Source organism: Hetaerina americana, unplaced genomic scaffold, assembly GCF_022747635.1.
Source record: "Hetaerina americana unplaced genomic scaffold, ioHetAmer1.1.p SCAF_7, whole genome shotgun sequence".
Taxonomy (NCBI): domain Eukaryota; kingdom Metazoa; phylum Arthropoda; class Insecta; order Odonata; family Calopterygidae; genus Hetaerina; species Hetaerina americana.
The window spans coordinates 59,671,322-59,693,851 of record NW_027287316.1 but is presented as its reverse complement, the minus strand read 5'-3'; the positions used below and the strand labels follow the sequence as shown (position 1 = coordinate 59,693,851).

At 39.1% G+C, this 22,530-nt stretch overlaps 1 protein-coding gene and 1 non-coding gene across 4 annotated transcripts in view; one reads left to right on the top strand and one right to left on the bottom strand.

Moving 5' to 3' along the window:
- The window catches only part of LOC139696208 (solute carrier family 2, facilitated glucose transporter member 1-like), a 191,721-nt gene that overhangs the window by 84,264 nt on the left and 84,927 nt on the right, over positions 1 to 22,530 (bottom strand). The window lies entirely within an intron of this gene.
- Positions 17,669 to 17,740, top strand: TRNAM-CAU (transfer RNA methionine (anticodon CAU)). Its single transcript has one exon. It is a non-coding gene; the product is annotated as a tRNA-Met (tRNA).

Below are 22,530 nucleotides of genomic sequence, written 5' to 3'. Positions count from 1 at the left end.
GCCCTTTCTCCCTTCATACCTGGAGGTTGTTGCATCAGCCACCACCTTGTGTGTGTGTGTGTGTGTGTGTGTTGTTTGGTTGTGCGCGCAGGATGAAGAAATGCAAGGTAGTCTAGGGGAAAGGTGGGTAGGCGAGGGGGGATATGAGTGGGTTGGAAGTGGGGTGGCGGACGAGGGAATGCGGCCCTCTCGTCCTTGTGGACGAGGTGAGAGGAAGTGCCGGGAGAAAAATAAAAAAGATGCGATCGGGGCATGTGAGCAAATGCACGAGTCAAACCATTTCTTTTTTGTTTCCGCATCGATTGCGATTCGCAGCGTGACAAGAAAGATTTAAATATAGCTTCAAGTGGATTCAAAAGATGTTGCGAGACATTCCGCGACGGCAAATTTAGCCGAATCACCCTGAAGATGTGCACACGAATGCGAGGATTACACGCCGTGGAAACATTCGCGTCGCTGGGACAGGATTCGAACCCGGATCGCTCGGTTTCTTGGCCGAGGGCTGCTGTTGGTTAAAAGCTACCGAGGCTTCCTTTCCAGTTTCACAGAGGAAGAGGACACCTCGATAACCTCACTAGTTGAAGCTCTCGGGCGGAAACCTGAGGATTTGGGTTCGAATCCTGATCGAGGCCAACGGGGTTTACACTTTGAAATTCTCGCATTAGGTTTAGACGATAAATTTTAACGAAATTTTAAAAATTTACTCTATCCTCCGGTCTCCTTGCAGGGTCACTCTTATCTTCTCCATTTCCTCCAGAAGCGCCCACGCATTCGAATTTTAGGACAGCGCTTAGGTGGGCCTGACAAGGACAGGCAAATCAGAATCAAGAGTAGGTCAAATCTAAAATGGGGTTTTCATCACTCGAGGCAATAATTGACCTAAACCCATCAATCCACGAGTGGATACGACAAAATCGGTGACTGTGTACATTTATAATACCTAGGACAAGGTTAAGTACTCCAAAATAGTAGCAGAGACGTAAAAAAGTACGATGATGGGAAAGTGATGCATCAGAATTCGCGTTTCCACAAAATATATTTTTATTGCCGACTATTTTTACTACACTGTATCAAGCTCTAGTTTGTCAGTCATTCAAGGGGATGCAAGCGTTGATGAGTGAATTGGAAATTCAGTGCGATAGATTATGGATGAGAATCAATATTACTAAAACAAAGGTTATGCGATTTTCCAGAAAAACAAAGGCTAAGCCTAACATTAAAATAGGAGGGCAAAAACTAGAGCAGGTGGAACAGCTTACGTATTTCGGAAGTGTTTCAGACCAAAATCGTCAAATTGGTAGGAAGAGGACGTGAGGTGAAGAATTGCATTAGGCTAAGAGATTTTCACGAGGAGGAGGGAGTTGATGACATGGACGTTGAGTAAGGATATTAAGAAAAGGCTCGTCAAAACTTTGATAATGAGCGTAGTTATAAACGGCGCGGAAACATGGTTATTGAAGCAGGAGGATAGACGTAGACTGGAGGCTTTTGAAATGTGGGTGTGGAGAAGGGTGTAGAAGGTGAAATGGACCGAAAAGAAAACAAACGAGAAAGTGCTAGGCATGGTAGGAGAGGAGAGGGGATTGCTGTGGAGAAATCATTCGGAGGAAGAAAAAATGGATGAAAAGCATATTGATCGGCAATGGGATGTTGAAAACTTTAATAGAGGGGAGAATGTTAGGCAAACGAGAAAAGGGCAGGAATAGGATAGAGATGTTGGATGGGATGAAGGGAGGAAGGAAGTATACGGAGATGAAGAGGGACTTTTACAGTAGGATGTTGGGTTGTGTTTTGTTAGGAAAAGCAAAATATTTATTTGGTAGTTGTGTCCATCCAAAACCTACCCTAACCGGTAGATTAGCTAAAAAATGTGTAGAATTATCGGGACTAGCAATTGGGCTTGGATTGAGTTATTGGGATTTATGAATAATCTTAATTTAAGAAAATAACTTCGCAATTTTCATACTTTTAATGGAAGGTCGCAAGGTACAACAATAGCATAACCATGTGCGCATTATTATGCTAAATTGTGGTGAAACGTATTGAGTCATCTTCCTCCGATAATTAAGAGTTGAGATTAGAAAGCTATTGTTGTGATTATGGAAAAATGGCAGTACTGACGATTGAATCTCTGCTTCAAATTGAAGTCCCGAGGCAGAATGGTCCCCGCCATTTGGTTCATGTGACTCACTCCTGCATTCATCTACCCGTAAACATGGCTGAGGGATTAATAAAAGAAAAAATAAGAATATAAATAATAAAAGAGGAATATTTAATTTCTTGTGGCCTAACAACCATCGACACTCCCTTTCGGCGACTTGCGGGGAATTGTATAAACGTTGATGTAAGACAATAATGAATTATACATTACCATAGTAATGTCTTCATTTATTATGTGACGTTGTGCTTGGCGCAGCGTCACTTGCCCAGTTCGAATACGCGCGCCTCTCTCGCGAGCCGTAGAACGGCGGGGCGCTATCTGTGGGCGCCGACAATGTATGTAAGAAAAAAAGAAGAGCGGGGCGCGCCGCGCGCGGAGAGTGCCGGCCAACACGTGGTAAGGAGAGTTCGTTGTGAGACGTCCGAGAGAGAAGGTCGTGTGCTATCATCGTCGAGTCACCGACAGCCTGCGAACACCGGTGGTGCGCGTGCCAGTGACCGACCTCGCCGTGTGGGCCCCCCGCAGGCCCCGACCGGAACATCGGGAGCCAGCAGTCGACAGCGAGGCGGCCATCTTCGGCTGCAGCCGAGCGGCCACCCAACATCGTGGCCCAGCAGGCGTCGGCACCGCGCGTCATGTTTGCTTGGGAGCGCCCACACCTTGGCGCCCAACGTGGGGCGCGCCGCGCGCCCCACGTTGGGCGCCAACATCGTGGCCCAGCAGGCGTCGGCACCGCGCGTCATGTTTGCTTGGGAGCGCCCACACCTTGGCGCCCAACGTGGGGCGCGCGGCGCCCCACGTTGGGCGCCATTTGTGACGCGGTATTTAATTTATAGATAAATTTTCCCCGATACCGCGAGACAAGGGAGGCCGCGACTCTACTTGTTTTGAGGGCGCCAGGCTAGCCGCATGGCTAGCCGCAGAGTCACGCCGCTGGCTGTCACCTGGCCCATCACACTCCAATAATTCCACTCATCTTTAAATCGCCCACACTCTGAGAATGAAACGCTTTTCATCAATGCCGCTCTAAATAAAGTCTCTAATGCAAAAGGTTGACTAAAAATGAGTTAAAATTAAATATATAGCGAGTATATATATATGAGTTAATATTAAATATATATGTTATCCTTTAAATCGTTCAAATATTATTTTCCATGCCACTCAGCAACAAGTGACATTTTGTTAGATTCAATGAGGCAGATAAGTTAATGTAACAACGTAATCGCCGTTTATTTCATCGTAATAAATGACTTGCACCGTTGGATTCCGAAGGGCTAATCTCTGACGGACCCAAGACCCATGACTAGAAGGTCAAGATCAACACAATAAAACCTAAAGCGATGCACGAGGATTTCAATGGCCCAAAAAAGTTATTTCAATGCGACTGCCTGTCTACTGACGCTAAATTTAGCTCGTGGGCCAAATGCCAATCCCAAGAAAGTATGTGTAGTGTAAAAAATTCATCGATAAATAATGCTATGCAGGAGCGCTATTATCTGTGGGATCGTTTTTTCAAGGAGATTATGACTCAGTGTTAGGCGCCATACTAATTTTTATTGTCAACATGGCACAATGCAAATTGCCACGGTGCAATCAAAAACAGATTTAATTGTCAACTAAGTCATCTTAGTTGACAATTATCTTAGTAACTTTAGTTTTTGAATTAATGGAAATTATTTTTTCAATAGAAATCTATTGTTCAGGTCTCAGTTTTGTCCATATATCTGAATTTTATCGTAGAGACAAAACACATAAATACATTATGTTACTAAAAAACAAACATAATTGTCAATTAAGAGTTGACTAAGACTAAGAGCCTAAGAACCTTTGTATAATATTCCATCAAATTATGCATACATAAAATGACCTTGATCGTGCAATGACGATGCGTAAAACATGAAACCAAACGAGTACTTTGCCCTGTGGATTGGAGAACATTAGCCCTTTCTACAGATTTTCCTATCCTTTGGGGTTGAAAGTAATAAATTTGTTGGGTGAATTCTTCTCGGGTCTTCCACCGGGTCAATGGCTCCATAGCTGCCGACGTTTCGATTCCCGACTCGGTCATCGTCATCAGGGCAATCAGCCCTGATGACGATGACCGATTTATAAATTTGTTAATTTTTATCATGTCCGTGTATCAATAAAGAAGTCGAGAATTCTATTCCACTTCACCCTGAAGACGATGGCAGAGTCAGCCTTCGAAACGGTGTACTGCAACCTGTCCCGGTGGGAAACCCGAGAGAACTTGAAATTCTATTCCATATTTTTTTGAAATACCTTGGAAACTTTAATGAATATTAAAATGTCAAGGGAAGCATCTGCTTAAAGTTACTAAAATTTCGATATGGCGTGAGACCTGAAAAAAATTGTCTCAGATCGTTACACTTTTTGTTTATAATTTTTACAGTCAACGGGGATTCAACTTGCTAAATTGAAATAAAATGAAATTATTTCTTTTATATATTTTAATCCGTATATCAGTTTTAAATGAATTTACCGAGCATATGAGAAACTTTGAAATATAATGTTTGATTTTCTCCTAATGTACAAATTGTTTTGTATTATTGTATTGTATGCAAACTAAAATGCTCTCGTATTCCCCGTGTATTGATCTGATATAACATCATAAATCCATTATTCATTATTAAAAAGAGATTAGACACAATTTCCTTTCTTTTGTATTATTTTTCTATATTTTGCAATATTTTTCTTTATTGTTGTTTCATTTCATTACTTTGTTAATTATTTGAAATGTTCACCTTCCAGCCAAACTAAAATCAGGCGATAATCTTTAGTCCATTCTTTCAGACTAAAAACATTATTTTAAAATATCGTTGTTACAAAAAGAATTTCTTGTTACATTATTTTGTGCAAGACTTTTTTCCATATTTATCGAGCAAATTGCTATTAAGTACATTGGTGAAGCAAAAATATTATTATATATTTATAATTTTCAGAATTTTTTTTCTATCATAAAAGAAGATATATTAAAAATATATCGAAAATAGCCATAGATTTAAAATGAAAAATGCAAGATCAATAAAAGACGATAAACTCACACTGAGCAGAAAATGGCATGAGTAAAAGTGACGACAAATTTGGACTAAAGGAGGTTTGGCAATTGATAGTTTAACAGAGAGTTTTTCATGTGTTATTGATAACAATTTATGAGAGGAATGGGATAAGAATCGGTGCACACAAAACAAAGGTTTTGAGATTTTTGAGAGAATGGCCAAACTAAACGTTATAATTGGAGAGCCAAAAATAGAGCAGGCAGTACAGTTAACCTATCCTGGCAGAGTTTTGTACCAAACCGGCCAAAGTAGTGGGAGTATAGGGAGAATTGCTTTCAATAAAAAAGCTTTCACAAGGAGGAGGGAATTGATGACAGGAATGTTAAGGATATAAAAGAAACGACTTGCTAGCACTTCGTTATGGAGCGGGGTTTGTATAGTGTTAGGGTGAAAGTGATGGGTATGGAATGGAAAAATTTGAGATGTGGGTGTGAAAAAGGTTGAAAAAGATAAAATGAATGGAAAAAAAATAAACACAAAGAAATACTCGGCGTGGTGGGGAGGGATAGAGGAGGCTTGTAGGGAAAAATCCAAAGAAGGTAGGAGGATAAGTGAAGGCAGAGCATTTTGATTGACGATGGAACGCAGAAGACTACGATAGAGGGGAGGAGGTTAGACAAGCGAGTTAGCGGGAGGGAAGGGGTAAACATGTTGAGCGGAATGAAGGGAGAAAGGAAGTAAGTATGCGGAATTGAAGCAGGATTTATTGTAGGGTGGGGTGTCAGTTTGTACTCGTATCTCGTTAGGTGTGGCTAAGAAATTTATGCGCGTTCAGTTTTTGTCCACACACAACCTGCCTAATACGGTATAATATGCAAAAATTAGAAAGTCTGAAATAAGTAATTTTGGCGTCATCCTGTTTGATATTTTCATTTTTTAAAAGATTCCTTAAGTCAAATATCAAGAAACTGCGGAAGATGCCGCGACAGTAACTTTTAACAGAGTCATTTGCTAAATGTGCATTACAATGCCACGATATCAGAGAGTAAATACCATTCGACTTGACCGGGATACGAACCCGGATACCTCGATGTCCGGCCGATTGCTTTAGCCGGTTTAGCTGAATGGTATTACGTAAGCTGAAGAAGCTTACAAAATATTTCGGAGTTTAAGAGAACGCCTCGGTAGATTAACTGGCTAAAGCATTCGGCTGGACATCGAGGGATCCGGGTTCGAATCCCGGTTTAGCTGAATGATTCCCTGAGTGATTTTAGAATGAAAACCTTAGAGATACTAAGATGTTCCTATTATTTTCTAGTGTTATCAATCAAACAGTCCTGCCATTAACTGAAAAAAAATTTCTCTGAAAACTTTTAATGGATTTTTTAATTCTGATAAAATTTTGAAGCCAGTATTTCTCTCGACAGATAAGTTAGTTACATTGAAACTTTTGCTCTTTCCCCACCCCGTACCTCCTCTCACTCCCTCTCAACCTCTGCAACCCACTGCCTTACCTCCTCTCCCTCCACTCTCCCCTCCTTGGACGGCACCGTTCATCTTTCTCTGCGGTCGACCTTCTCTACCTCCCGCGACTCACCTTGGCTTTTATTTCTCAACCTGTTCCGCACGCCGACGAAGAATCCGTCCTCAAAAGTTGTCTCAAGTGTCTCTTTCCTTTTTGCCCACCCTGTCCCTCACTCCTTTGCTCTGTGGGCGTTCAAGTTTCAAGTACGTATTTGTGTCCCCTCGTGCGCGGGAGTGAATCCTTCCACATAGGCGTCCGCGGCACCCACCACCGTGACGGCGGCGGATGCGGCCGCGAAAATTTGGCGCCGTCCCGAGTTCAGGAGGCGTTACTTCTCGCTCACACGAAGCGACCGCGCGTTTTGAGTGTGCGATCATTAAGCCGCTCGCTGCTTGATCTCGAGTGTATCTACGTCCAAAGATTCTGATTGAACGGCCTCACATGCGCGAATGCAAACTGCATCGAATTTAAATTGTGTAAATTACCTTAGCTGTCGGTCGCCTCCCTCTAATCTGCCATGACTTTGAAGGCATTTCATCCCCTCATAACTTTCTATGCTACGAAGACGCTCATGAAGAAGAGGCAACTGCAGTTAAAAAATAACTAAGGTTTAAAGAAGAAAGCAGTTTGCAGAAATGTTCTTATGTGGAGTATGGGTAGTATGGCACTCTTAAGACTCAGGGAAATGAAAAATTGGACCAGTGAAGAAAAAAAAGAAAAAGCATTTTAAAAATGTACTGGAGGAAAATGCTTGAGTTTTTATGGACAGACAAAGTGAGGAACCAGGAAAGACACGGGATAAAGAAGGGGGAAGGACCATGTGGAGAACTCTCCGGCCAAGAAGAACTAGATGGATTGGGCAAACCTTGAGGCACAATAGACTAATTAGGAATATAATAGAAGGAAAAATTGAGGGTAGACCCCTCGAGGAAGATCAAGAGTCAAGTATATCAGACAAATTATGAAGGACGCAAAACAAAAAAAGCTATCAGGGGGTGAAGGAATTAATCCTGGATAGAGAAAAATAGTGGGCTGCAGGGAACCAATCATGTGATTTAAATACTGATGATGATGCCAATGTTTTTTAACACAAAAGTTTCGCTGGCGTTCTATTTGGTTTCTTCAAACAACGTGCAATACGAGGATGAAAGCACGAATGGAAATATATTCATCAACTCCAATTTGTAAAGCCTTTACAAATATATTTTTGTTACATACAAGCGTTAGGCAAAAAGGAAGAATCGAATTTTAAAAAATCTTCCTCCTACTTCCTCGTTTCCACATCTACACAATACCCCGAAAGCCGCGGCAGAGGCGTGAGGCGGGGGGGTTTGGTCACAACGCGTAAAAGAGAATAAAACTACATGTAAAACCAACATATTCATGTGTCGGAAAGTATTTCTACTAGTTTTCTTTGAAATCTCCTTTATCTTACAAGATCCTCAGTCCATATGTCTCTTTGTCCATCTAGTATTCTCTGACAACCATTTTATTAACCCTTAAGACTGTGGCCACTTACATCGCTCTCGAAATTAACAAACACTACTAAGGATTTTTTCACAGTTAATCTTTATACCGACCGTGGCTTTAAGCAGGTTACATTCCTCTTCAGTGTACACTATGGTATGTTCTGGCATTGATCTGCTCAAGTGACAGTGTACTGAAAATGACGCTGATCTGTTTTCATTTAACATCTCCGCTTTGGGATTTTAACGGAAATAAATGTTTTAAGGTCACCTCAACACGTTTGTACCGATTTCTGAATGGCATCCACCTTACGTGTTCGTGTGTAATTTTTTGCCGGAATGATAACTCAAAATATATGTCTAAGAGGCAAGAAGTGTTATATTTAACATTATACTCAAATGTAGATGGACTGAATAGATATTGGACCAAATCCACTCACCGGAAGTGAACTTTTCGGCCTCTTTTCCAGCGTGTCTCATTGGCGCAACCCAAAATAACCGTTTAAAAAGAGCACGGGATCCGAGGACTATTTTTTGCGAAAACATTATTAGGAAATAATTAAATAACAGTAACAAGAAATAATTTGTTTGTTAACTCATGGGTAAACGTAAGATAAGACTATTAGGAAAATTAAAAGAAAACTTGTGCTATGAATTAAAATAATGCACACTTAATACATAGCCTCTTATTAAAAACTCAAGATATTTTATTACATTCACGGATATCAACCCAATGGGTTTGTTTTGCCAGGTGAGAGCGGAGCCCACCTCGACCTAGGGCATTAGGCGTGTGAGCTGCAGACATTCATGGTAAGCATACGTTTAAGTCAGGAAGAAGTCACTTTTCTTTCCCTGTGTGACCGTTTGATTTCCCTCCAAGTTGCAATAACCAAAAAATCACACCACTCGCATTTCCTAATTGATTATCCAAATGAATCTCTCGGGATTTGATCCTAGGAGAGTATCCAAAGGGAGTATTCACTGGACTACCATGATTGCTAATCGAATAAAAATGTTTTCCCTCCGAAGCGCGTATTTAATTAAAACTCAACGCAAGAATTAGCTATTGTGATATATTACGATTTGATCGTGTAATGACGCAAATCCAAGGAGATATTGAAACCATTCCGGGGTCGGGATTAGATTTTATGTACTCTCCAAGGAGTTTAACATTTCAAAGTTGCCGGTAAACTTTGCAATGATGTTACAAAGAGACGATCGTGCGAATTGCTATTATAGCTTGATAAATTGCAGCTCGGTGTCCAACTCATCAATCCTGTTTCTCGTGGCACAACTCCTCCTCTTAGATACGCTCTTGCCTCATGAGAAAAACAAGAAACTAATCTCATCGAGTCCTGCGCAATGGAAATTTTCATCGATTACAAAACATGTTGTTTGTTTAAGGAATACTTTCCATTCGCACCCCCCCTTGTGAGTATGAAAATAGAATGAGACAAATTAAAAGAATGATGAGAGACGGTTACGTCTGTTTGGATAGAGCCACAGGGAGAACCTTAAATTTAAATCCTTGGACATGCTCTCCAAATTCACCTTCAACCTCCGCGTGTATACGATAACCTTTTGCATTCGCCCTTACTTTGCTTAGAGCAAGTGACCATCAGCACAATAGGGTTGACACTCAGTAATTAAATCCGAGGCCTCAAAGTACTTCATTCCATTAAGGCCAGGGATATCATGAGTCAGATATCAGTTTGACAGAACGCTTCCTGGGTATTTAGGGCGCACAAATTCTTTGTTCCGGGTTGCAAACCCACGCGGCGCTGAATGAGATAAAGGAAGTTAGCAAAATTAAACAGCATCCACACCAACTCCATTGCGGGTGAATAGGTACAGATGGACACATGCGCTACGTGGAAGCCCATATTTTATCCATACGACGGGTGTACTAACACTCTATCACACGTCCTTTCGTGGCATTTTGCAGATTTAGATAATCATTATAACTGGGTGTTATTTTGACTGATCCAAATCTTAAAGTTTGCCAAAATGGCCAGAAAAGCAATTGAATCCCTAAACTAATTGGAAATATATTGGCGCGTTCCAGTGCTAAAGTATGAGTCCACCCAAATACAGCAAGTTAATTGTTTCTCTTTAGAGAATTGAAGTTAGAGTAATACAAACTCATTTACAATTGCGGTAAGGCACACTGCGCAACAAGCAATCATATCCACATATGGCAACGAGTGACTAGTTAAGTGTGATTCCTCCAGTACAAAATAAACCAATGGTGGGTGACTGCACGTATATTTAAAGATTCCAACAATCACTGGAGTTATTTCTCGCTCAATGTTATAACGTCATTGGATCGGGAAAAACCCTAATTTTCGTCGTTGTCCACGTAAAAGGATTCATGAGTACTGAGTTCCAATTATCGTGAAAGTACCGCCATAACATGATATATCATGTCCATGTAAACGATTTATTCATACAGAGAGTTAGGTACCCAATTTTAATTTTACCACGAGCCTCGAGACTGCAGCTTTAAGTTTAAGATCAAATAGTTTTAAAAAATTACTCTGAGCACGCAAATAAGTTTTTAATAAAAGTTTAAATAAAAATAATGTTGCCCAAGCTATCGTTTAATAGTATTCAGTAGGCATCTATATACCACAAGATAAGTGAGATCCAATCACATTTAAAGCTAGTAACACTTTCTAAATGAGATTTAATTGATTTACTTCCTTTGCTGCTAACATAGTATAGCAAACCAGATCACCCAAATGAAGGTTCAAGCGTGCGAATCCTCATGGATTTTGAAAAACCAATCCTCATCAGGTGTCGAAAGTAACTGAATCTTTAAGAACTGGCTGTTAGATCATCGCCATCAGCCCAATCTGAAGACTGTTCGATCCTCAATTCTCTCCTTTGCAGTGCCCTCATACATATCTACAGATATTTCGACTTAAATCCCTCGTTATGCGCCCTTAAATATTGGTACATTGCCCTTTCCTTCTAAGCTATCTTATATCTATTTATTTCCCCATCTTTTATATGCCGAACTCCATACATGTCTCAAGATGTGTACTAGTTATTTTATTCTTTCCGATTCACTTCTCCATGTTAACTTTCCCTTTTCTATGCGTCCCTAGACTTCACCGTCTCTCGTATTACTGTGTTTGATCTTCAACATACTTTCCTAGAACCATCCATCAATGGCTTCTTCCCTTCCTCTCTTATACTCCTCCAATGGTCCATGTCTCTGATTCACAAAAATTCCACCTCGTAACGGCTATTATTAAGGTGATACATTCGGAGATTTATAATAATCTCATGAAAAAGGCTTTCAAATGGGATACTAATTGCAGATATGTCTGCATATAAAAAGTGCTTTGAAAAGCAAGATCTTTTAAACAAACTGTTATATGACACTATAAAGCTTGAAACTGGTCTCGAAGAATAAATCAATTCCCGCATTTATCTCTCGATTTCATTTTGGGTTGGTCCAACTTTTGCTTGAGGTCATCAAACGGCTGAGGTAGAATTATCAATTTGAATATAAGGAATTAGGGAGGGAAGCAAAAGGGCCAGATGGCTATATCAGTGGAACTCCCACAATGGACCTGCATTTCAGCTTCTAAACTAATGGAAATATTATTCAATAAATTGAAAAATTAGCCATCTACTTAATTAAAATTAAATATTTTTTGGATTTTCTCAGCCCTTATGAGCCCTAAGGGTTATCAGGATAAGAGGTAATTTCCTCTCCCTTCACCGCCTTAGGTTTTCAGAAAGATATCTCGCCCGCCTAAAAATATTTCACCCGAAAAATCGAGCAACTTAAATGTTTAAAGAGACTGTCTAAAGGTGTCACTAAGGGTATGAACCTAAGATTTTCGAACAGTACACGAACGCCAGAGATATTTGACAACAAAGCCACCACGTGTATGTGCATAAGTAGTTCCATTTGAGATACATGCACGTGATCAACCAGTCGTTAAACCGATGTCCTTCGAATCATAGTGTATCCAGACTTGGATGCAGATGCAAAAACCTACGTGTAGTTCTAGTTTAATTTATAATTATTCTCAGTTCATAATGTGAATTTTGCTTTTTTTTACTTTTACGAGCTAACTTTTTATCCTGCGGTCTTGCAAATTACGCTATCAGCCCTCTTATATTTTTAAAGGTGCGATTAGTTGCGACTCAGGCCATCGATCTGGATTGTGTCCCATTGGCAGCCATACAGGCAGTGGTTGAATTTTCGCCTGCCATTCCTAATCAGACGCAATTTGACGAAAACTCGTCGTTTCATCGGCGAAACCTTTAAACGGCAACGTGGCAGTTCACCAGCATTAAACTCTGCAAGCAGCCCCGAGGGCGTGTGGCATGGGATGTTAGATCACCAGTCATTAGAGTAATTGTTGAATGATAAAATGGGAGAGCAAATCCGTCTTAAACAATGTTAAATTCCGTTGTGGTTTCGAATCGTGCGAGGGAAAAATGATTTGTTATATCGATAGATTCTGCAGTCTCTTTTGACGTTTCCCTCAGGTTTCGTTTAACTATGTGCGTAATGGACAAGGGAGATAGATTCCAGTACAGATAGATACAAATGTTCATTCTTTCCCAGAACAATCAGAAATCATAATAGTAAGAAACCGAAGTCCCTTTAGAAATATTGAAAACATTGAATTTACAAGTCGGAATAAAATTACACATTGCGAGGATATTAGGTATATTTGTAGGTGCTTGTGTATAGGATATTAGGTGTATTTGTAAGTGTGTGTGTATGTTAATTGGTAGTTTTAGTGTTTGCATGTGTGTGAGGTGTATGTGTTCTTGCATGAGTGTATGCCATGTTTTGTTTGCGGATGGTACAAAATTGTGGATTTTGCATGCGGTTTTTCTTTCTTTCTTAATTACGGGTGGTGTCCAAGCATTCCCCGCCACACGCCCTTGCGGCGGTTTGCGGGGTATAAAGTAGGTGTAGATGAATGGGGAACAAGGCTTATTCATTCGCTGTCAGTGTTTAACTCGGACGATTTAATCTGTTCCTCTTGTTTTCCACTGAGAGAGGAGGAAAAACTAAATCAAGGAAAGAACATCTTCGCAAGGAAAGCTTTCTTCAAGTACGTATATTCTGAATTTACACAACACCCAGAATTCCGAAACTACGACGTGCGGCAGGTGACGTTAGTTCACAAGTCATTAGTGAAATAGGAAATTATTGGCCTCCGTTATGATTTCACTTATTTTGGCAGTTTATTTTGTCGCACTTGATGAAGTTTGCTGTTGTGGTCACAAAACTACTCGCATGTGAAAACTGATTATTTTGTTGATCGTTCATCATTTATAATTTCCGCCTCTGGTGTATAGGCACGTGGACGTCGTCCGAGAATTTGATCGTACAGATAAAACTATCTTCTCTCACGTTTGCAGTTGACGCCTGTGTTTTCCAATCGAACAATTCCACGTGTCCTGCGAACACGCACGACTGAAAAAAACGCGCCATATTTTCTTGCCTTCACTCCGGCGGAGAATGCGAGAGGGATTTTAAGTCCCTCTCTCCTAGCATCCTGGACCAACGCACGTGCCACCCCAGAATGCAGGAGGCACTTGAATGCACTCCTCAGACAGCGAGCCAGTGAGTGAGTGCTCGAACTCTCCTCTCCCTAGCGAGGCTCTCGAGAGGAAAGACAGACGCGCTCTCACTCCTTCGAGATATGGGGTCATTATCTCCTTCGAACTTCTATTTCTGGAACCTCAGCCCAACGACCCGAGAGTACTGCTGGGGGAAGAAATGGAACTGGAGGGAGGTGGGAGTAGCGGTTACGGTCACCATGTGCCCAACACGTTGCCAAAATTAACCGTGGAGATCAAATGGAAACCTACGAAAGGATTAGGCTAAAAAGGTTTCGGGAACTCATGATAATATTTACCCTGTGAACGAAAGCATAGCGGGAATATTTCGAAATTTACTGGACGTGAAAGCAAAAACAAATTTCTTAGCTTCATCGTAATACTTTATATGCATGATGAAAAGGTGATTAAGGAGTGGTTGACCCTTCGGCCCAAGATGACTTGATGTCTTTATAACATACATGCCATCGTAATCCATTACGGGTGACGTTAATGAGAAAGCCAGTTTGGCTCTTAAGGTTTCATGTAATATCAAAACTTTTACTTACACGGGTAATTATAAATTTATACATATTCATAGTATCATTTTGCATATGATTTAATTCTATTTTTCGGGTGGTGACCTAGCACCCCCGCGCCGGCTTTTGGGGCATTATGTAGATGTAGAAGTATCCTGTAAATTACCAGTTGTGTATGTGGCAGGGGGTATTCCGCACTAGGCATGCAAGATGAAGCGTTTCTTATACAGGAATTTTGTTGCCGACAGAAATATTAAATAATTCAATATCTGTGTCGAATCATCCTTCAAAATGATATATATAATAAATATTTGCCTACAAGCCCTGCAAAAACCATACTAAGAGGTCATTGTCTTGAAACACAGTTACTTTCTTCACTTTATTGGCATTCACTTAATACTCACTATATTGTCAAAATTCATGAGGTTTGCATGATATGATCTTTTGATTTTATTTCGCAAAGAGAGGTTTTATCCAAGAACTCAGGATTAAGAAATATACGCGGCCAAACATTAGGAATATCAAAGTTGACATAGGCATAAAATCTTCGAATCGTAATTTTTTTAAATCATAATTACTGTAAAATCGTAGCAATTAGCGTTTCGGTCTTGTTTATCATTATAATTCTATGTATTCATGTAATTTTGACTGTATTCCTCAACAATAATATGGTCAGAAGGCTTCAGTTGCACTTGGTATGCATTGAACGCTCAGAACGCCGTAAGGGGATAGACCAGAGGACGAGGAACTGGCAGCAGTGGACGAGCCCCTGAGGAAAGAGCTCCCGATTGAATGAGAGAAGAACATACCCTCCGCCGCTTTCACGAGCGAAATGAGAACGGGGGTGAGAAGGGGAGGTTAGTGGAGAGGGGGAGGAGAAAGGGAGGGAAATGGGCAGACGAGGCAACCGTAGGAAGCCTCGCGTGTAGGTTACACTCCGCGCATACTGCTTCCCCCAACTCTCTCCCTAATCCTTTCTCCCTCACATCATAAAAAACGACACGGGAACTTGAATAAAGTCACTGTGGCGCCAAGAATGGGAGAGAAGAGAGACGCGGCAGTCTGGGGAGAGGAGCCTGACGTGGCAGTCTGGGGAGAGGATGACGAAAGACTTTGAATGTCCTCTAGTCGGAATGGTGGCTTGAGTCTCGCACATAAAAGGCGGAGAGACTCTAGATAACGTTCCGTGGCGTGCGTGTGACAAAAAAATGAGTTTTTGGTTGAGGGTCTGGGGTCACAGAGATTTCGGGTCGAAGGAGATTGTAGCATTTGCGGCGTAGGTGGTTACATGGTGAGGAAAGGGGCGCAGAAGAGAGCAGGGAGGGGGGCGCTAATGACCTCATAGAACGCAAGATCGTCAGGCGTTTAAGTGAGATGAGGGCCAATGTGTGGATATTAGTGATGAGAACTCATTGTTTTCCAAGAAGGACTACGAGAACGACATGTACAGGTATAGTTCCAAGGACTTTCAATGAAACATTTACCGATTGGAATACGTACCCTCCTAAATTTCGCACTAATCTTGAGTTATCCACTATTTCCATAGAGATTTTACTAACCGTTCACATGAGCAATTCGAGTCGCTAACCGATCATTTCAATGACCCTATATCTGAAATTGTAATATATTCTCTTGGAATTGAACGCCAACCACAGTCCAAGCAAATTGCCTGACCCTAATCAAATCTTAGAGGACATAATTGCAAGTTCAACCATGAAATATCTCGATTATCAGAGTTTACTTATCAACAAGGTTTCCATAACTGGAATATACGTTTCCTCGATAGCTCAATGGCTAGAGCATCGGCCCGGCAAGTCGAAAGATCCGGTGTTCAAGTCCCAGTCAAGGAAATATTTTTACACTTGTGATCTGCTCGATTCCGCCTTCCCCACCTCTCCTATGGTCGTCTTTTATATGGGTTCCTATCCCTGTTCCCAATGTCTACTTCCATGTGAATGACTTTTGCTCGCCATATGACGGATTTTCGTGTTTGGATGTGTATATATATATATATATATATATATATACACATATATATATATATATTATACATACATATATATATATATATATATATATATGTATAATATATATATATATATATATATATATATATATGTATAATATATATATATATATATATATATATATATATATATATATATATGCACATACATCCAAATATATACATAAATATATACATATATATATATATATATATACATACATATATTTACATATATATATATATATACATATATATATATATATATATATATATATATATATATATATATATATATGTATATATATATATATGTATATATATATATATGTGTGTGTGTGTGTGTGTATTAATATTTACGCAAAAAGGCTGATGTCCTAATATCCCAGTGACACGCCCTTATGACGGCTTACCATGTGTTGTGTAGATGTGGAGGACCATGTTGTTAAAGTTGGTCTGATTACTTTATACAGCCTTACCTTAGATTCCGGACACAGATATTTGTATTTCATACAGTCCGTTTCACACATCCCCCAATCAATTCCGTTATCATTATTAGTCGATTAAATTTCCACAAATATTGTTAAAAATCTAAAAGTATTTCTTTTTCACTACTTGCTCTATATTATATCGCTGTTTGGTGGTTCGAGATTATATCATGTAAGACTTGCTCCTTCGGATCTACATTGTCATAATTTCCTGATGAAATTAAGTAATTCCTTTAAAGTTTTCCTAATTTCGTAATAAAAAGGAGAACGTTTAATTTAAAATCTAGCACGTTGATGAAAACGAGACGGGCAGAAAAAGTGAATTATAACGTGATCTTTTGGAGAATGAACGGGGAGGAAGAAAAACTCCGAAGGTCAAGTTGGTGTGGAAAAGATGATGACACTGTACAACTTGAGGCACAGCAGTTGAGTGAAAACCTTTAATGAAGAAAGCATATAAGAAAAGACGTGAGCATAAAGGGGAAGCAAGTGACTGAAGGTGTAAGAATCATAAATAATGAAGGATTGGAATTTTTCCAAGGAAAATGATTGGAGGGCTGCTGTTAACCATTCCTTGTGTTACAAACTTAACATGAAGACGATGATAGGGAAAACACTTTTTTCGTCATATCTACTGAAGTCAAAACGACCAAATATTTGCCAATTATAACTGGTGCCTTAACCCTCCCAGCCACACGCTCTCTGAGCGGTTTCCAGGGTACTTTGTAAATGTATAAGTGACACCAAGGATTTGAGATGAATCCGACAGTTACTTTGAAAGCTAAATCCTGATTTTTTCTGTTTATTAACAATACGTAAAATGGTCAAAAATATATCTATCTCAATAACATTCAATTAAATCATAATGAAGATACTTCATTAACTCAAGCAGAGTGGCGCAGTGGAAGCGTGCTGGGCCCATAACCCAGAGGTCCGTGGATCGAAACCACGCTCTGCTAACTTTTTGCCGGCCCCGGCGGCGGAGGGGTAACGTCCTCGTTTGCCAATCCAGAAGTCGTGGGTTAAATTCTCGCCAAGGTGGTTTTTCCTCGACCTAGGGTTTGGGTGTATGTAATTTTGAATTGTTTTCAAAGTCCGATGTAAAGGTCGAGGTGCTGTTTTCGGACTAATGCAAAATAGATGAATACAGTATGTTTTGCCGAATATCGAAAACTTTTACTTTTCATTGCCAATTTGAAATATTTAGCCTAATCAAGGATGATAATGACCCTTCTTCACATATCCTGATCTTTGTTCCTTTATGATAATTTTTCATATATGCCATTCCCAACTTAATGAAAACTTATCGTCAAACATTGGAGACATGCACTTTTCTCCTTTGAGGAAGATAACGATCAGCAGGACCAGGTTTACAGAGGTCATTCAATTCCCGTTAGTTCCTTCATCACGGATGTTCACCAGCCACTTCTAAAAGATAGATTAAATTCACTTTGAAAAAAAATTATCTTTTGGTCCCAATTAATTAGCTATTTTGAGTCGAGTAGGCTAAAAGTTAATACTTTTTCACTGCCGCCTTATTTATCTCGCCATTTCAGCCGGCTACACGTTGAGAGCCTCCTCCGCTTAGCGTATAAATACGGCTGGCCCCCGTATCGTTTCCTTCGATTAAGGTCACCAGACATAGGATAAATAGGTAATTAATGGCAATTCACGACATTTTATGTTGCAGGAGTACAATAGCCGTATGTTTCCTAATATTTTTACCATTTGGCCAATTGTTAAATATATATAGCCTCAGCCTAATAAAAAGAGAATACTGATTTTTCATCGTTTAAAATTGTACTGTTGCGATAGAAGGGGTTAAAGAAATATCTTTTAGCCTAAAAAAATTTTTGAGGATAAATTCAACACTTGCTTACACCAAAAAATGATATATAAAAATTCAGGTTATTTTTCACTTCAAATGTAAAAAATAACAATAAAAATCATAAGGTTATCATTTCTTGTTATTCTTGGATGCAAAACACTCACGCGTTCCTAGCACGTTCAAGTGCTTTCTCTCATATATAAAAATGTCCTTACGCCATTGCCCGAGCATGCAAGATTTAATGTATTCATACGGATATAATTTATATAGTAACTCATTGTTTGTTTAAAATTAATTCAATATAATATCGATTACTTTAATTCAAATTCTCAGAATATTCGTTGATTTTCATTACTCTTCCATATTAATTCTCCACGGAATTAAGGCTCAGAAAAATTGATTCATTTTTAATGCCCACCCCCTAGTTGTAATACCCAATATATATTATCTCTATTTAATGCTTTATCAATAGGGGGTCTTTTGGAAAAATTGTGAAAATGTTTACTGCATTCCATTATGACAGGACAGACGAAATTCTAATTGATTACGACAATCTTCTTGCAGCTTCCTTGCCAATATTTCAGAGTACGCATTACAGCCGACCATCACCTTTAAAGAAAAACCGGCTCATTGTTTGGCTAACATTTCTCTTCAAGAGCCAATATTTCTTCCTAAGGGTTATACCTGAGCTAAGTCTTCTTGGAGACTGTCACGGACTTACCAACTTCTGAGAGTTGATATCACATTTCCTTTCGAATTCATCCTCGTAAAGCATGAGAGAGAAAAACTACTTTTTTCTACTAATGTTAAACATACCTGATTGCATTTTTGTCCTCCAACTCTCTAATATTCACAATTTTTTCAGTTTAAAGTAGTTTCAGTTTCTTCACTAACTCTCAAGATCAGCCGATATATTATAACTTGCTTACGTACAATTTAATTCATCATTGTAATTGCTTTAAATCTACAAATTAATCTGCTTGGAAAAAAACTAATTGACTCAATAGTTCTAAGCATATAGAACTATTGAATCTATACGTAGAATATAGATATAATAGAAAAGATATAATTCTATATGATTTATTCACGTATACTTGTGGCTCATGGTTTAAGTTAAAGTATAAGCGTGATACGGTGTAACTATGCCTATTATTTAATACATTCCAAAGTAGATATATGGAAATAAAATTTATTTCAGGCAATTAGTTACATATTACCTACTAGGAGTTTATGCACCCTGATTTCCTACTCCCTGTTTGCCATAAAAAAATCATCATCGAGGAATATTTATAAATAAATTAATAAAACCGCTTTAAGAGAATTGTCTACTAAATTTTAAATTTAAATTTAACTTTTATGCTGCAAATATAGCTTATGGTTGATTCAAGTGCTGTAATCAGAACAAATAATACATATTAAATAGGCAAGTAAAGAAGAAATGTCATTTCAACGGCCGGCGTGAGTAAACAGATAAACAAGAAAGTAGTGGGAAAGTACATACTCGTATATCGAAATTGGTTGCTACATTGATTCCTTTCGGACGCCTAACCCATTTATTCTTCAACTGTGGAACCTGTTGCTTAGGGGATGCTTTCCATATTTCGCTGCATTTTATGAAATATTAAAATTTTTGTAAAATTTCTTGTATATGTCTTGTCTTCTTAATCAAAATATAAATTCCATGATGAGGATATGAATTATTTCCGATTTCTTTTACTATGACACTTGTTTCAAGTCGGCACAAACAATTATTTCAAATTTAAGTTTATTAAGGAAAGAAAGCCTGCAAGAGAGAAAAAAATGAACTCTGCATGCATTTCTTATGGGAGTTGACGCAAATGATTTGAAGCGAATCCTGCGACTTGGATTGCGTACAAAATAACTTATTACATGTAGGGTGGCAACATATAGTAATGTGGAAATTTTTAAAGTTTTTCAACTTTAGTTTTGAGGAAAAAACTGAGAGATCCGAAAATACGTATATGAAAACGTTGAAGCCTGAGACACTTATTTATACTAAACCTAATGGGAATTCAATAGTTTGAGCACTTCCAAGTAAGTAGTAAGTGATCGCCTTAGTGAGACTTGATTTCGGGTTTACAGTAGCGTTAACTTGATTCCTAGCGTACTAAGTCCAACCGCAGTCAAAGTGAAAAAATTGTATATTCCAGTTTTTAGGAGACCGCAAATTGTATGCAGTATATTTCCATCGTTAGTTGTTTTGATCGGAGACGATGGGTTTGAAGAAACCGCGAGCAGGGACCAGCTCCTCAAGAATAAACATAATTTCTAGATTGTTGATACATCTTTCAGTCAATACTATGCATTGTGTTCAATGGCTCGCCGGACATCTTACATCCAGTTCTGATTTTCCGTAAAATGCTTTCCGTGAAAAAAAACATCACATGATTAGGGCGTTGAATTTGTCTCACATTCTATCGAATGGACATGAGTGGCTATATAGTATATCTGAAGTTGTTGAGAAAGAATTTTCAATCGCCAGACCTATTTCCTTCACGAATTCGCTGCATCAAAACATTCATATGTTTAAGGAGATGATCGGGGTCGGTAAAATGACGCATTTTCTATCAAACAGATGATAATTCACTAGCTTGTAATCATAAAACGTCTTGGTATACGGAACCAAAGTCTCGTTGAAGATTTACGAGGAAATATAACCTATTATAATTGATGCTTCACGTCACAGTTTTATGCCAACGGAATGGACTGAACTTGCAGGACAAGTCGAGCATTTCGTCAAGGATATTATCCCAAGTCATTCATTCTTCAAGTGTCGTCGAACGCTAGTCTTTCAAAATCTCCGCAGTGTCAGATACATCAACTACTTCGGCGGAATTGTCCTCCACGCTCCTTACGGAAATTTATTCCGAGAGGTAATGATGTTTTTTTCCCACTCTTGTCCAAACAGGAAGATAAAATCTGTTTCCTTTCGCTCGCTTTTCAATCTCACAGGGAACATTAACCCGCGGAATGGTCGTTGAAGTTATCCCCGGAAAATATTCTAGGGAAACCATGTATTTAGGTCGCGTGTCCGGATGATACAAATTTGTATTTACATCTTTGACTCAGTTCTTTATGTTGATCAACACTTGTAACCAATGCCTCAGCAGGCGAGACTGTAAAGGGGACGGTTACAAAACAGGACCCAGAACGTACGGCTAAAAATAGTTTAGAGAGATGTGAACGGAATTAAAATTCGAATCGCGCTAATTCTGCCGCGTTTTGAAAGTATTTCGTTTCTACAGCTACGCGATACCTCGCAAACCGCTGCAAGGTGAGTGGCGAAGGGTGTTAGGGCACTAGCCATGCATACAGAAATCTGATGATAACAATACCCTCCAACAGAAACTTTCCAGTAACGGTATGAAAAATTAATAGAATCATGGGTAGCGGCAGTTTCATGGAAATGTATATTTTGATTAATTCGGATGAAGTACAAAGTGCCGAAATTTTTTAATCACCCAAGTTACACACAAGCTAGACATCAAGATGAAGGCAGTGACGTATCTGTTCCACAATGCGTGTTCGGAGAGATTTCTAAATATAACGGTGGTTATCCCGTGTGCCCATCTAAAAACTTAAACCTACCCATCTAAGCCTGCTTTAAACCGCGTACCCATCTAAACCTACCTTAAACGTTATGTATACATATTTATACATTGAAACATTGATATACACTGAATATATACATTTAAATTAATAATTCCTTGAATTTTAGGTCAACATTTTGTATTTTTTTTAAATATTCAATATGTATTCGGGAAAACATTCATTTGATTAAATGCTTTACCTTCCGGAGATTCAAAAAGTAGGAACCTAATTTAAGAACACAGCAATAAGCCAAAATTGAAATTGGAAAAGTTTATAAGCGAACAATGATTCATATCCCTCATTCAATAC